The sequence below is a fragment of the Salvelinus alpinus genome, chromosome 14, assembly GCF_045679555.1.
Source record: "Salvelinus alpinus chromosome 14, SLU_Salpinus.1, whole genome shotgun sequence".
Lineage (NCBI taxonomy): Eukaryota > Metazoa > Chordata > Actinopteri > Salmoniformes > Salmonidae > Salvelinus > Salvelinus alpinus.
This window is the reverse complement of record NC_092099.1, coordinates 55,439,784-55,458,712: the sequence shown is the minus strand read 5'-3', so window position 1 is coordinate 55,458,712 and position 18,929 is coordinate 55,439,784.

Genomic DNA, 18,929 nt, shown 5'->3' with positions numbered 1-18,929 from the left:
CACCTGCCCAACCCCCACTATTACACCTGCCCAACCCCCACTATTACACCTGCCCAAGCCCCATCCTACAACCTAAGAGGTACAGTACCAGTCAAAAGTTTGGGGCAGGTTAGGATAGTACAGGGCAGGTGAGGATAGTACAGGGCAGGATAGGATAGTACAGGGCAGGTTAGGATAGTACAGGGCAGGTGAGGATAGTACAGGGCAGGTTAGGATAGTACAGGGCAGGTTAAGATAGTACAGGGCAGGTGAGGATAGTACAGGGCAGGTTAGGATAGTACAGGGCAGGTTAGGATAGTACAGGGCAGGTTAGGATAGTACAGGGCAGTAAAGGGCAGGTTAAGATAGTACAGGGCAGGTTAGGATAGTACAGGGCAGTAAAGGGCAGGTTAAGATAGGACAGGTTAGGATAGTGCAGGGCAGGTTAGGATAGTACAGGGCAGGTTAGGATTGTACAGGGCAGGTTAGGATAGTACAGGGCAGGTGAGGATAGTACAGGGCAGGTGAGGATAGTACAGGGCAGGTTAGGATAGTACAGGGCAGGTTAGGATAGTACAGGGCAGGTGAGGATAGTACAGGGCAGGTTAGGATAGTACAGGGCAGGTTAGGATAGTACAGGGCAGGTGAGGATAGTACAGGGCAGGTGAGGATAGTACAGGGCAGGTGAGGATAGTACAGGGCAGGTGAGGATAGTACAGGGCAGGTGAGGATAGTACAGGGCAGGTGAGGATAGTACAGGGCAGGTTAGGATACTACAGGGCAGGTTAGGGCAGGTGAGGATAGTCTGTATGGTCTGTATTATAATTGACCTGACCTGTATTATACTAGACCTGGCCTGTAGACATGGTCTGTATTATAATAGACCTAGCCTGTAATATACTAGACCTGGCCAGTAGACATGGCCTGTATAATAATAGATAATAATAGTACAGGGCAGGTTAGGATAGTACAGGGCAGGTTAGGATAGTACAGGGCAGGTTAGGATAGTACAGGGCAATAAAGGGCAGGTTAAGATAGTACAGGGCAGGTTAGGATAGTACAGGGCAGTAAAGGGCAGGTTAAGATAGTACAGGGCAGGTTAGGATAGTACAGGGCAGTAAAGGGCAGGTTAAGATAGGACAGGTTAGGATAGTGCAGGGCAGGTTAGGATAGTACAGGGCAGGTGAGGATAGTACAGGGCAGGTGAGGATAGTACAGGGCAGGTTAGGATACTACAGGGCAGTAAAGGGCAGGTTAAGATAGTACAGGGCAGGTTAGGATAGTACAGGGCAGTAAAGGGCAGGTTAAGATAGGACAGGTTAGGATAGTGCAGGGCAGGTTAGGATAGTACAGGGCAGGTTAGGATAGTACAGGGCAGGTTAGGATAGTACAGGGCAGGTGAGGATAGTACAGGGCAGGTGAGGATAGTACAGGGCAGGTTAAGATAGTACAGGGCAGGTGAGGATAGTACAGGGCAGGTGAGGATAGTACAGGGCAGGTGAGGATAGTACAGGGCAGGTGAGGATAGTACAGGGCAGGTGAGGATAGTACAGGGCAGGTTTGGATAGTACAGGGCAGGTGAGGATAGTACAGGGCAGGTGAGGATAGTACAGGGCAGGTGAGGATAGTACAGGGCAGGTGAGGATAGTCTGTATTATAATAGACCTGGCCTGTATTATACTAGACCTGGCCAGTAGACATGGCCTGTATAATAATAGACCTGGTCTGTATTATAATATACCTGACCTGTATTATAATAGACCTGGCATGTACACATGGCCTGTGTAATAATAGACCTGGCCTGTGTAATAATAGACCTGGCCCGTACAATAATAGACCTGGTATGTGTTATAATAGACCTAGCCTGTGTTATAATAGACGTGGCCTGTATTATAATAGACCTGGCCTGTTTTATACTAGTCCTGGCCTGTAGACCTGACCTGTATTTTAATGGACCTGGCCTGTGTTAAAACAGACCTGGCCTGTATTATAATAGACCTGGCTTGTATTATAATAGACCTGACCTGTATTATAATATACCTGCTCTGTATTATAATAGACCTGGCCTGTTTTATAATAGACCTGGCCTGTAAACCCGGCCTGTATTATAATAGACCTGGTCTGTATTATAATAGACCTGGCCTGTATTATACATGACCTGGCTTGTATTATACTAGACCTGGCTTGTAGACCTGGTCTGTATTATAATAGACCTGGTCTGTATTATAATAGACCTGGCCTGTATTATAATAAACATGGTCTGTTTTATAATAGACCTGGCCTGTATTATACTAGACCTGGCATGTAGATATGACCTGTATTATAATAGACATGGCCTTTGTAATAATAGACCTGGCCTGTGTAATAATAGACCTGGCCCGTGTAAAAATAGATCTGGTATGTGTTATAATAGACCTGGCCTGTGTTATAATAGACCTGGCCTGTATTATAATAGACCTGGCCTGTATTATAATAGACCTGGCCTGTTTTATACTAGACCTGGCCTGTAGACCTGACCTGTATTTTAATGGACCTGGCCTGTATTATAATAGACCTGGCCTGTAAACCCGGCCTGTATTATATTAGACCTGGTCTCTATTTTAATTGACCTGACCTGTATTATACTAGACCTGGCCTGTAGACATGGTCTGTATTATAATAGACCTGGCCTGTATTATAGTAGACCTGGCTTGTAGACCCGGTCTGTATTATAATAGACCTGGTCTGTATTATAATAGACCTGGCCTGTATTTATAATAGACCTGGTCTGTATTATAACACACCTGGGCTGTATTATAATAGACCTGGCTTGTATTATAATAAACGTGGTCTGTTTTATAATGGACCTGGCTTGTGTTTATAATAGACCTGGCCTGTATTATAATAGACCTGGCTTGTATTATAATAGACCTGGCATGTAGACATGGCCTGTATAATAATAGATCTGGCCTTTATAATAATAGACCTGGTATGTATTATAATAGACCTGACCTGTATTATAATAGACCTGGCCTGTCGACCTGGCTTGTATTATAATAGACCTGGTCTGTTTTATAATAGACCTGGTCTGTTTTATAATAGACCTGGGCTGTATTATACTAGACATGTCCTGTATACCTGACCTGTATTATAATGGACCTTGCCTGTATTATAATAGACCTGGCCTGTATTATAATAGACCTGGTCTGTAGACCTAGCCTGTATTATAATAGACCTGGACTGTATTATAATAGACCTGGGCTGTGTTATAAAAGACCTGGCCTGTATTATATTAGACATAGCTTGTAGACCTGGTCTGTATTATAATAGACCCGACCTGCATTATTCTAGACCTGGCCTGTATTATAACAGTCCTGGGCTGTATTATAATAGACATGGCCTGTTTTATACTAGACCTGTCCTGTATACCTGACCTGTATTATAATGGACCTTGCCTGTATTATAATAGACCTGGCCTGTATTATATTAGACATGGCTTGTAAGCCTGGTCTGTATTATAATAGACCTGACCTGCATTATTCTAGACCTGGCCTGTATTATAACATTCCTGGGCTGTATTATAATAGACCTGGTCTGTATTATACTAGACCTGGCCTGTATTATACTAGACATGGTCTGTTTTATAATAGACCTGGCCTGTATTATACTAGACTTGGCCTATATACCTGACCTTCATTATAATAGACCTGGCCTGTATTATAATAGACCTGACCTGTATTATAATGGACCTGACCTGTATTATACTAGACCTGGCCTGTAGACATGGTCTGTATTATAATAGACCTGGCCTGTATTTTACTAGACCTGTCCTGTATACCTGACCTGTATTATAATGGACCTTGCCTGTATTATATTAGACATGGCTTTTAGACCTGGTCTGTATTATAATAGATCTGGTCTGTAGACCTAGCCTGTATTATAATAGACCTGGCCTGTATTATATTAGACATGGCTTGTAGACCTGGTCTGTATTATAATAGACCTGACCTGCATTATTCTAGACCTGGCCTGTATTATAAGACCTGGCCTGTTTTATAATAGACCTGGCCTGTAAACCCGGCCTGTATTACAATAGACCTGGTCTGTATTATAATTGACCTGACCTGCATTATTCTAGACCTGGCCTGTATTATAAGACCTGGCCTGTTTTATAATAGACCTGGCCTGTAAACCCGGCCTGTATTATAATAGACCTGACCTGTATTATAATTGACCTGACCTGTATTATACTAGACCTGGTCTGTAGACCTGGTCTGTAGACCTGGTCTGTAGACCTGGTCTGTATTATAATAGACCTGGTCTGTATTATAATAGATGTGGTCTGTTTTATACTAGACCTGGCCTGTATTATAATAGACCTGGCCTGTATTATAACAGACCTGGGCTGTGTTATAAAAGACATAGCCTGTTTTATAATAGACGTGGTCTGTCTTATAATTGACCTGACCTTTATTATACTAGACCTGGCCTGTATTATACTAGACATGGCCTGTAGACATGGTCTGTATTATACTAGACCTGGCCTGTATTATACTAGACCTGGCCTGTATTATACCAGACCTGGCCTGTAAAATACTAGACCTGGCCTGTAGACATGGTCTGTTTTTTAATAGACCTGGCCTGTATTATAGTAGACCTGGTCTGTATTATACTAGACCTGGCCTGTAGACCTGGCCTGTTTTATAACAGACCTGACCTGTATTATATTATACCTGGCCTGTATTATAATATACCTGACCTGTATTATAACAGACCTGGACTGTATTATACAAGACCTGGACTGTATTATACAAGACCTGGCCTGTATTATAATAGACCTGTTCTGTACTATACTATACCTGGCCTGTATTATAACAGACCTGGACTGTATTATAATAGACCTGGCCTGTATTATAATAGACCTGACCTGTATTATAATAGACCTGACCTGTATTATAATAGACCTGACCTGTATTATAATTGACCTGACCTGTATTATACTAGACCTGGCCTGTATTATAATAGACCTGGCCTGTATTATAATAGACCTGACCTGTATTATAATTGACCTGACCTGTATTATACTAGACCTGGCCTGTAGACCTGGCCTGTATTATAATGGACATGGCATGTATTATAATAGACGTGTTCTGTCTTATAATTGACCTGGCCTGTATTATACTAGACCTGTCCTGTATACTTGGCCTGTATTATAATAGACCTGGTCTGTTTTATAATGGACATGGCCTGTATTATACTAGACCTGGCCTGTATTATAATAGACCTGACCTGTATTATTCTAGACCTGGCCTGTATTATAATAGACCTGGCCTGTTTTATACTAGTCCTGGCCTGTAGACCTGACCTGTATTTTAATGGACCTGGCCTGTGTTAAAACAGACCTGGCCTGTATTATAATAGACCTGGCTTGTATTATAATAGACCTGACCTGTATTATAATATACCTGCTCTGTATTATAATAGACCTGGCCTGTTTTATAATAGACCTGGCCTGTAAACCCGGCCTGTATTATAATAGACCTGGTCTGTATTATACATGACCTGGCTTGTATTATACTAGACCTGGCTTGTAGACCTGGTCTGTATTATAATAGACCTGGTCTGTATTATAATAGACCTGGCCTGTATTATAATAAACATGGTCTGTTTTATAATAGACCTGGCCTGTATTATTCTAGACCTGGCCTGTAAACCCGGCCTGTATTATAATAGACCTGGCCTGTATTATAATAGACCTGGTCTGTATTATAAAAGCCCTGGCTTGTATTATACTAGACCTGGCATGTACACATGGCCTGTGTAATAATAGACCTGGCCTGTGTAATAATAGACCTGGCCCGTGTAATAATAGATCTGGCCTGTGTTATAATAGACCTGGCCTGTGTTATAATAGACCTGGCCTGTATTATAATAGACCTGGCCTGTATTATAATAGACCTGGCCTGTTTTATACTAGACCTGGCCTGTAGACCTGACCTGTATTTTAATGGACCTGGCCTGTATTATAATAGACCTGGCCTGTAAACCCGGCCTGTATTATAATAGACCTGGTCTCTATTTTAATTGACCTGACCTGTATTATACTAGACCTGGCCTGTAGACATGGTCTGTATTATAATAGACCTGGCCTGTATTATAGTAGACCTGGCTTGTAGACCCGGTCTGTATTATAATAGACCTGGTCTGTATTATAATAGACATGGTCTGTTTCATAATATACCTGGCCTGTATTATACTAGACCTGGCCAGTATACCTGACCTGTATTATAATGGACCTGGCCTGTATTATAATAGACCTGATCTGTATTATATTATACCTTGTCTGTATTATAATATACCTGGCCTGTAAACCCGGCCTGTATTATAATAGACCTGACCTGTATTATACTAGACCTGGCCTGTAGACTTGGCTTGTATTTTAACTTTTGTCAATAGGGGGAGCTGTTAGCATTATTTATTTCTTGACGTCTCCAAATTAAACTGCCTCATACTCAATTCTTGCTCGTACAATATGCATATTATTGTTATTATTGGATAGAAAACACTCTCTAGTTTCTATAGCCGTTTGAATTATGTCTCTGAGTGAAACAGAACTCATTCTACAGCACTTTTCCTGACAGGGAGTGAGATTTCAGAAATCTTGGCCTCTGGTCCCAGGTCAGTTTTGAAGTCCCTGTGAATGCTATGAGGATACAACCACTGCCTACGCCTTCCTCTAGATGTCAGTAAGTGGTGACAATTTGAATGGAGTCGATTGCGCAATCAGGGCCTGTATAAAACGCCAAAGACCGGATGTACCGTTCTTTTCCTGCTGCGCCTGGCGCACGATGGACGTCGGACTTGCTCTCTTTCCAAGCGTTGGTTTAGCCACTTATATATCGCCGGTCATGTTTTTACTCGTTATAGGTGTTAAAAACATCATAAGGTAGTTAATTTAAACCGTTTTATAGCAATTTATATCCGTTTAGTGCGATTTTGAGGCATTGCTTTGTGATGCACTTTGAAGCGCCGGGCACGTTTCGGGGTCCCGGTCGAACGTTAGTGGGCATTTCGACGGACAAGAGGACATTTTTCGACCAAAAGAAGATTAGACCCAAGAAAGGATACATTGCCCAAGATTCTGATGGAAGATCACCTCATAGTAAGAAATATTTAAGATGATAAATCGTTGTTCTGTCGAAAAATGTTAAACGCATATTCCGCCATTTTTTTTGGTATAGCTTCGCTTGGCGAACCCTGTATTGCACAGTAAGGATAATTTTAGAAATGTAATTCAGCGATTGCATTAAGAACTAATTTGTCTTTCGATTGCTGTCAACCCTGTATTTTTTAGTCAAGTTTATGATTAGTTATGGATTAGACTAGATCACTCTTAAAGATGGCGCCCGACATTTTCAGGCCAGTTTTGCTACTATTCTCATTGTATAACCACGTTTTTTTGTGGCTAAATATGCACATTTTCGAACAAACTCTATATGTATGTTGTAATATGATGTTACAGGAGTGTCATCGGAAGAATTCTGAGAAGGTTAGTGAAAAAATTAATATATTTTGGTGATGATAACGTTATCGCTCCCGTTGCCTTGAATTCATGCGGGGGTAACGTTTGCACATGTGGTATGCTAATATAACGATTTATTGTGTTTTCGCTGTAAAACGCTTAGAAAATCTGAAATATTGTCTGAATTCACAAGATCTGTGTCTTTCCATTGCTATGCTTTGTCTATTTTTATGAAATGTTTTATGATGAGTAAATTGATAATACACGTTGCTCTCTGTAGTAATTCTAGTCGCTTTGGGGAGATTTGTGATGGTGGCTGCAATGGCAAACTATGATTTATACCTGAAATATGCAAATTTTTCTAACAAAACCTATGCTATACAATAAATATGTTATCAGACTGTCATCTGATGAGGTTTCTTCTTGGTTAGTGGCTATTTATTTCTTTATTTGGTCGAATTGGTGATAGCTAGTGATCGAGTGGAAAAATAGTGGAGTAAAAAAAATTGTGTCTTTTGCTAACGTGGTTAGCTAATAGATTTACATATTGTGTCTTCCCTGTAAAACATTTTAAAAATCAGAAATGGTGGCTAGATTCACAAGAAGTGTATCTTTCATCTGGTGTCTTGGACTTGTGATTTAATGATATTTAGATGCTACAATTTACTTGTGACGCTATGCTAGCTATGCTAGTCAGTGGGGGGTGGTGGGGGGTGCTCCCGGATCCGGGTTTCTGAGGCAGTAAAAGATAATAGACCTGGCCTGTATTATAGACCTGGGCTGTATTATAATAGACCTGGCCTGTATTATAATAGACCTGGTCTGTATTATAATAGACCTGACCTGTATTATACTAGACCTGGCCTGTAGACCTAGCCTGCGTTATAATAGAACTGGCCTGTATTACACTAGACATGGCCTGTAGACCTGATCTGTATTATAATAGACCTTGCCTGTATTATACTAGACCTGGCCTTTAGACCTGGCCTGTAATAAAATAGACCTGGTCTGTATTATAATAGGTCTGGTCTGTATTATAAATGACCTGGCCAGTCTTATACTAGACCTGGCCTGTAGACCTGGCCTGTATTATAATAGACTTGGCCTGTATTATAATAGACCTAACCTGTATTATTCTTGACCTGGCCTGTAGACCTGGCCTGTATTATAATAGACCTGGCCTGTATTATAATAGACCTGGTCTGTATTATAACAGATCTGGGCTGTATTATAATAGACCTGGTCTGTATTATAACAGACCTGGGCTGTATTATGCAAGACCTGTTCTGTATTATAATAGACATGGTCTGTTTCATAATATACCTGGCCTGTATTATACTAGACCTGGCCAGTATACCTGACCTGTATTATAATGGACCTGGCCTGTATTATAACAGACCTGGTCTGTATTATAATAGACCTGGCCTGTTTTATAATAGACCTGGCCTGTAAACCTGGTCTGTACCTTAATAGACCTGGCCTGTATTATAATAGACCTGATCTGTATTATAATATACCTGTCCTGTATTATAATAGACCTGGCCTGTATATCTGGCATGTATTATAATAGACCTGGTCTGTATTATAACAGATCTGGGCTGTATTATAATAGACCTGGTCTGTATTATAACAGACCTGGGCTGTATTATGCAAGACCTGTTCTGTATTATAATAGACATGGTCTGTTTCATAATATACCTGGCCTGTATTATACTAGACCTGGCCAGTATACCTGACCTGTATTATAATGGACCTGGCCTGTATTATAATAGACCTGTTCTGTATTATAATCGACCTGGCCTGTTTTATACTAGACCTGGCCTTTAGACCTGGCCTGTAATATAATAGACCTGGTCTGTATTATAACAGACCTGGTCTGTATTATAACAGACCTTGGCTGTATTTTAAAAGACCTGGCCTGTATTATAATAGACCTGGCCTGTATTATAATAGACCTGGTCTGTAGACCTGGCCTGTATTATAATAGACCTGACCTGTATTATAATATACCTGGTCTGTATTATAATAGAACTGACCTGTATTATAATAGACCTTGCCTGTTTTTTAAAAGACCTGGCCTGTATTATAATAGACATGGTCTGTTTTATAATTCACATGACCTGTATTATACTAGACCTGGCCTGTATACCTGACCTGTATTATAATGGACCTGGTCTGTATTATAACAGACCTGGTCTGTATTATAACAAACCTGGGCTGTATTATATTAGACCTGGTTTGTATTATAATAGACCTGGCCTGTATTATAATAGACCTGACCTGTATTATAATATACCTGGTCTGTATTATAATAGACCTGGCCTGTTTTATAATACACCTGGCCCATAAACATTGTCTGTACTATAATAGACCTGGCTTGTATTATAATAGACCTGATCTGTATTATATTATACCTTGTCTGTATTATAATAGACCTGGCCTGTTTTATAATATACCTGGCCTGTAAACCCGGCCTGTATTATAATAGACCTGCCCTGTATTATACTAGACCTGGCCTGTAGACTTGGCTTGTATTTTAACTTTTGTCAATAGGGGGAGCTGTTAGCATTATTTATTTCTTGACGTCTCCAAATTAAACTGCCTCATACTCAATTCTTGCTCGTACAATATGCATATTATTGTTATTATTGGATAGAAAACACTCTCTAGTTTCTATAGCCGTTTGAATTATGTCTCTGAGTGAAACAGAACTCATTCTACAGCACTTTTCCTGACAGGGAGTGAGATTTCAGAAATCTTGGCCTCTGGTCCCAGGTCAGTTTTAAAGTCCCTGTGAATGCTATGAGGATACAACCACTGCCTACGCCTTCCTCTAGATGTCAGTAAGTGGTGACAATTTGAATGGAGTCGATTGCGCAATCAGGGCCTGTATAAAACGCCAAAGACCGGATGTACCGTTCTTTTCCTGCTGCGCCTGGCGCACGATGGACGTCGGACTTGCTCTCTTTCCAAGCGTTGGTTTAGCCACTTATATATCGCCGGTCATGTTTTTACTCGTTATAGGTGTTAAAAACATCATAAGGTAGTTAATTTAAACCGTTTTATAGCAATTTATATCCGTTTAGTGCGATTTTGAGGCATTGCTTTGTGATGCACTTTGAAGCGCCGGGCACGTTTCGGGGTCCCGGTCGAACGTTAGTGGGCATTTCGACGGACAAGAGGACATTTTTCGACCAAAAGAAGATTAGACCCAAGAAAGGATACATTGCCCAAGATTCTGATGGAAGATCACCTCATAGTAAGAAATATTTAAGATGATAAATCGTTGTTCTGTCGAAAAATGTTAAACGCATATTCCGCCATTTTTTTTGGTATAGCTTCGCTTGGCGAACCCTGTATTGCACAGTAAGGATAATTTTAGAAATGTAATTCAGCGATTGCATTAAGAACTAATTTGTCTTTCGATTGCTGTCAACCCTGTATTTTTTAGTCAAGTTTATGATTAGTTATGGATTAGACTAGATCACTCTTAAAGATGGCGCCCGACATTTTCAGGCCAGTTTTGCTACTATTCTCATTGTATAACCACGTTTTTTTGTGGCTAAATATGCACATTTTCGAACAAACTCTATATGTATGTTGTAATATGATGTTACAGGAGTGTCATCGGAAGAATTCTGAGAAGGTTAGTGAAAAAATTAATATATTTTGGTGATGATAACGTTATCGCTCCCGTTGCCTTGAATTCATGCGGGGGTAACGTTTGCACATGTGGTATGCTAATATAACGATTTATTGTGTTTTCGCTGTAAAACGCTTAGAAAATCTGAAATATTGTCTGAATTCACAAGATCTGTGTCTTTCCATTGCTATGCTTTGTCTATTTTTATGAAATGTTTTATGATGAGTAAATTGGTAATACACGTTGCTCTCTGTAGTAATTCTAGTCGCTTTGGGGAGATTTGTGATGGTGGCTGCAATGGCAAACTATGATTTATACCTGAAATATGCACATTTTTCTAACAAAACCTATGCTATACAATAAATATGTTATCAGACTGTCATCTGATGAGGTTTTTTCTTGGTTAGTGGCTATTTATTTCTTTATTTGGTCGAATTGGTGATAGCTAGTGATGGAGTGGAAAAATAGTGGAGTAAAAAAAATTGTGTCTTTTGCTAACGTGGTTAGCTAATAGATTTACATATTGTGTCTTCCCTGTAAAACATTTTAAAAATCAGAAATGGTGGCTAGATTCACAAGAAGTGTATCTTTCATCTGGTGTCTTGGACTTGTGATTTAATGATATTTAGATGCTACAATTTACTTGTGACGCTATGCTAGCTATGCTAGTCAGTGGGGGGTGGTGGGGGGTGCTCCCGGATCCGGGTTTCTGAGGCAGTAAAAGATAATAGACCTGGCCTGTATTATAATAGACCTGGGCTGTATTATAATAGACCTGGCCTGTATTATAATAGACCTGGTCTGCGTTATAATAGAACTGGCCTGTATTACACTAGACATGGCCTGTAGACCTGATCTGTATTATAATAGACCTTGCCTGTATTATACTAGACCTGGCCTTTAGACCTGGCCTGTAATAAAATAGACCTGGTCTGTATTATAATAGGTCTGGTCTGTATTATAAATGACCTGGCCAGTCTTATACTAGACCTGGCCTGTAGACCTGGCCTGTATTATAATAGACTTGGCCTGTATTATAATAGACCTGGCCTGTATTATACAAGACATGGCCTGTATTATATTAGACCTGGTCTGTATTATAATAGACGTGGTCTGTTTTATACTAGACCTGACCTGTATTATAATGGACCTGGCCTGTTTTATAATAGACCTGGCCTGTATATCCGGCCTGTATTATAATAGACCTGGTCTGTATTATAATAGACCTGACCTGTATTATACTAGACCTGGACTGTAGACCTAGCCTATATTATACTAGACCTGGCCTGTATTATACAAGACATGTAGACCTGGCCTGTAATATAATAGACCTGGCCTGTATTATAATAGACGTGGTCTGTTTTACAATAGACCTGGCCTGTATTATAATAGACCTTGCCTGTATTTTAATAGACCTGGTCTGTATTATAATAGACATGGCCTGTATTATAATAGACCTGGCCTGTTTTATAATAGACCTGGCCTGTAAACCTGGTCTGTACTATAATAGACCTGGCCTGTATTATAATAGACCTGGTCTGTATTATAACAGACCTGGGCTGTATTATAAAAGACCTGGCCTGTATTATAATAGACATGGTCTGTTTTATAATAGCCTTTGCCGGTATTATACTACACCTGGCCTGTATACCTGACCTGTATTATAATGGACCTGGTCTGTATTATAATAGACCTGGCCTGTATTATAACAGACCTGGGCTGTATTTTAAAAGACCTGGCCTGTATTATAATAGACCTGGCCTGTATTATAATAGACCTGGCCTGTATTATATTAGACCTGACCTGTATTATAATATACCTGGTCTGTATTATAACAGACCTGGGCTGTATTATGCAATACCTGTTCTGTATTATAATAGACATGGTCTGTTTCATAATATACCTGGCCTGTATTATACTAGACCTGGCCAGTATACCTGACCTGTATTATAATGGACCTGGCCAGTATACCTGACCTGTATTATAATGGACCTGGCCTGTATTATAATAGACCTGGCCTGTATTATACAAGACATGGCCTGTATTATATTAGACCTGGTCTGTATTATAATAGACGTGTTCTGTTTTATACTAGACCTGGCCTGTATACCTGACCTGTATTATAATGGACCTGGCCTGTTTTATAATAGACCTGGCCTGTATATCCGGCCTGTATTATAATAGACCTGGTCTGTATTATAATAGACCTGACCTGTATTATACTAGACCTGGACTGTAGACCTAGCCTATATTATAATAGACCTGGCCTGTATTATACAAGACATGTAGACCTGGCCTGTAATATAATAGACCTGGCCTGTATTATAATAGACGTGGTCTGTTTTACAATAGACCTGGCCTGTATTATAATAGACCTTGCCTGTATTTTAATAGACCTGGTCTGTATTATAATAGACATGGCCTGTATTATAATAGACCTGGCCTGTTTTATAATATACCTGGCCTGTATTATACAAGACATGGCCTGTATTATATTAGACCTGGTCTGTATTATAATAGACGTGGTCTGTTTTATACTAGACCTGGCCTGTATACCTGACCTGTATTATAATGGACCTGGCCTGTTTTATAATAGACCTGGCCTGTATATCCGGCCTGTATTATAATAGACCTGGTCTGTATTATAATAGACATGACCTGTATTATACTAGACCTGGACTGTAGACCTAGCCTATATTATAATAGACCTGGCCTGTATTATACAAGACATGTAGACCTGGCCTGTAATATAATAGACCTGGCCTGTATTATAATAGACGTGGTCTGTTTTACAATAGACCTGGCCTGTATTATAATAGACCTTGCCTGTATTTTAATAGACCTGGTCTGTATTATAATAGACATGGCCTGTATTATAATAGACCTGGCCTGTTTTATAATAGACCTGGCCTGTATTATACAAGACATGGCCTGTATTATATTAGACCTGGTCTGTATTATAATAGACGTGGTCTGTTTTATACTAGACCTGGCCTGTATACCTGACCTGTATTATAATGGACCTGGCCTGTTTTATAATAGACCTGGCCTGTATATCCGGCCTGTATTATAATAGACCTGGTCTGTATTATAATAGACCTGACCTGTATTATACTAGACCTGGACTGTAGACCTAGCCTATATTATAATAGACCTGGCCTGTATTATACAAGACATGTAGACCTGGCCTGTAATATAATAGACCTGGCCTGTATTATAATAGACGTGGTCTGTTTTACAATAGACCTGGCCTGTATTATAATAGACCTTGCCTGTATTTTAATAGACCTGGTCTGTATTATAATAGACATGGCCTGTATTATAATAGACCTGGCCTGTTTTATAATAGACCTGGCCTGTAAACCTGGTCTGTACTATAATAGACCTGGCCTGTATTATAATAGACCTGGTCTGTATTATAACAGACCTGGGCTGTATTATAAAAGACCTGGCCTGTATTATAATAGACAAGGTCTGTTTTATAATAGCCTTTGCCGGTATTATACTAGACCTGGCCTGTATACCTGACCTGTATTATAATGGACCTGGTCTGTATTATAATAGACCTGGCCTGTATTATAACAGACCTGGGCTGTATTATATTAGACATGGCCTGTATTATAATAGACCTGACCTGTATTATAATAGACCTGACCTGTATTATAATTTACCTGGTCTGTATTATAATTTACCTGGTCTGTATTATAATAGACCTGGTCTGTTTTATAATAGACCTGGCCCGTAAACCTGGTCTGTATTATAATAGACCTGACCTGTATTATACTAGAACTGGCCTGTAGACCTGGCTTGTATTATAATAGATCTGGCCTGTATTATAATAGACCTGGGCTGTATTATAATAGACCTGGCCTGTATTATATTAGACCTGGCCTGTATACCCGGCCTGTATTATAATAGACCTGGTCTGTATTATAATAGACATGACCTGTATTATACTAGACCTGGCCTGTAGACCTAGCCTGTGTTATAATATAACTGGCCTGTATTACACTAGACATGGCCTGTAGACCTGGTCTGTATTATAATAGACCTTGCCTGTATTATACTAGACCTGGCCTTTAGACCTGGCCTGTAATAAAATAGACCTGGTCTGTATAATAATAGACTGGTCTGTATTATAATAGACCTGGCCTGTATTATAATAGACCTGACCTGTAGTATAGAAGACCTGGCCTGTTTTATATTAGGCCTGGCCTGTAAACCTGGCCTGTATTATAATAGACCTGGCCTGTAGTATAAAAGACCTGGTCTGTATTATAATAGACCTGGTCTGTATTATAACAGACCTTGGCTGTATTATAAAAGACCTGACCTGTATTATAATAGACTGTCTGTTTTATAATAGACCTGGCCTGTATTATACTATACCTGGCCTGTATACCTGACCAGTAATGTAATGGACCTGGCCTGTATTATAATAGACCTGGGCTGTTTTATAATAGACCTGACCTGTAAACCCGGGTTGTATTTTAATAGACCTGGTGTGTATTATAATTGACCTGATCTGTTTTATAATAGACCTGAGCTGTATTATTCAAGACCTGGCCTGTAGACCTGGTCTGTATTATAATATACCTGGTCTGTATTATAACAGACCTGTGCTGTATTATAAAAGACCTAGCCTGTATTATAATAGACCTGGTCTGTATTATAATAGACCTGGTCTGTATTATAACAGACCTGGGCTGTATTATACTAGACCTGACCTGTATTATAATAGACGTGGTCTGTTTTATAATAGACCTGGCCTGTATTATACTAGACCTGGCCTGTAGACCTGGCCTGTATTATAATAGACCTGGCCTGTATTATACTAGACCTGACCTGTAGACCTGGGCTGTATTATAATAGACCTGACCTGTATTATAATAGACGTTGTCTGATTTATAATAGACTTGGCCTGTATTATACTAGACCTGACCTGTAGACCTGGCCTGTATTACACAAGACATGTAGACCTGGCCTGTAATATAATAGACCTGGCCTGTATTATAATAGACCTTGCCTGTATTTTAATAGACCTGGTCTGTATTATAATAGACATGGCCTGTATTATAATAGACCTGGCCTGTTTTATAATAGACCTGGCCTGTATTATAATAGACCTGACCTGTATTATAATAGACGTTGTCTGATTTATAATAGACTTGGCCTGTATTATACTAGACCTGACCTGTAGACCTGGCCTGTATTACACAAGACATGTAGACCTGGCCTGTAATATAATAGACCTGGCCTGTATTATATTAGACCTGGTCTGTATTATAATAGACGTGGTCTGTTTTATACTAGACCTGGCCTGTATACCTGACCTGTATTATAATGGACCTGGCCTGTTTTATAATAGACCTGGCCTGTATATCCGGCCTGTATTATAATAGACCTGGTCTGTATTATAATAGACCTGACCTGTATTATACTAGACCTGGACTGTAGACCTAGCCTATATTATAATAGACCTGGCCTGTATTATACAAGACATGTAGACCTGGCCTGTAATATAATAGACCTGGCCTGTATTATAATAGACGTGGTCTGTTTTACAATAGACCTGGCCTGTATTATAATAGACCTTGACTGTATTTTAATAGACCTGGTCTGTATTATAATAGACATGGCCTGTATTATAATAGACCTGGCCTGTTTTATAATAGACCTGGCCTGTAAACCTGGTCTGTACTATAATAGACCTGGCCTGTATTATAATAGACCTGGTCTGTATTATAACAGACCTGGGCTGTATTATAAAAGACCTGGCCTGTATTATAATAGACAAGGTCTGTTTTATAATAGCCTTTGCCGGTATTATACTAGACCTGGCCTGTATACCTGACCTGTATTATAATGGACCTGGTCTGTATTATAATAGACCTGGCCTGTATTATAACAGACCTGGGCTGTATTATATTAGACATGGCCTGTATTATAATAGACCTGACCTGTATTATAATAGACCTGACCTGTATTATAATTTACCTGGTCTGTATTATAATTTACCTGGTCTGTATTATAATAGACCTGGTCTGTTTTATAATAGACCTGGCCCGTAAACCTGGTCTGTATTATAATAGACCTGACCTGTATTATACTAGAACTGGCCTGTAGACCTGGCTTGTATTATAATAGATCTGGCCTGTATTATAATAGACCTGGGCTGTATTATAATAGACCTGGCCTGTATTATATTAGACCTGGCCTGTATACCCGGCCTGTATTATAATAGACCTGGTCTGTATTATAATAGACATGACCTGTATTATACTAGACCTGGCCTGTAGACCTAGCCTGTGTTATAATATAACTGGCCTGTATTACACTAGACATGGCCTGTAGACCTGGTCTGTATTATAATAGACCTTGCCTGTATTATACTAGACCTGGCCTTTAGACCTGGCCTGTAATAAAAATAGACCTGGTCTGTATAATAATAGACTGGTCTGTATTATAATAGACCTGGCCTGTATTATAATAGACCTGACCTGTAGTATAGAAGACCTGGCCTGTTTTATATTAGGCCTGGCCTGTAAACCTGGCCTGTATTATAATAGACCTGGCCTGTAGTATAAAAGACCTGGTCTGTATTATAATAGACCTGGTCTGTATTATAACAGACCTTGGCTGTATTATAAAAGACCTGACCTGTATTATAATAGACTTTGTCTGTTTTATAATAGACCTGGCCTGTATTATACTATACCTGGCCTGTATACCTGACCAGTAATGTAATGGACCTGGCCTGTATTATAATAGACCTGGGCTGTTTTATAATAGACCTGACCTGTAAACCCGGGTTGTATTTTAATAGACCTGGTGTGTATTATAATTGACCTGATCTGTTTTATAATAGACCTGAGCTGTATTATTCAAGACCTGGCCTGTAGACCTGGTCTGTATTATAATATACCTGGTCTGTATTATAACAGACCTGTGCTGTATTATAAAAGACCTAGCCTGTATTATAATAGACCTGGTCTGTATTATAATAGACCTGGTCTGTATTATAACAGACCTGGGCTGTATTATACTAGACCTGACCTGTATTATAATAGACGTGGTCTGTTTTATAATAGACCTGGCCTGTATTATACTAGACCTGGCCTGTAGACCTGGCCTGTATTATAATAGACCTGGCCTGTATTATACTAGACCTGACCTGTAGACCTGGGCTGTATTATAATAGACCTGACCTGTATTATAATAGACGTTGTCTGATTTATAATAGACTTGGCCTGTATTATACTAGACCTGACCTGTAGACCTGGCCTGTATTACACAAGACATGTAGACCTGGCCTGTAATATAATAGACCTGGCCTGTATTATAATAGACGTTGTCTGTTTTATAATAGACCTGGCCTGTATTATAATAGACCTTGCCTGTATTTTAATAGACCTGGTCTGTATTATAATAGACATGGCCTGTATTATAATAGACCTGACCTGTATTATAATAGACCTGACCTGTATTATAATAGACGTTGTCTGTTTTATAATAGACCTGGCCTGTATTATACTAGACCTGACCTGTAGACCTGGCTGTATTATAATAGACCTGACCAGTATTATAATAGACGTTGTCTGTTTTATAATAGACCTGGCCTGTTTTATAATAGACCTGGCCTGTATTATAATAGACCTGGCCTGTATTTCTGGCCTGTATTATAATAGACCTGGTCTGTATTATAATAGACCTGACCTGTATTATACTAGACCTGGCCTGTAGACCTAGCCTATATTATAATAGAACTGGCCTGTATTACACAAGACATGTAGACCTGGCCTGTAA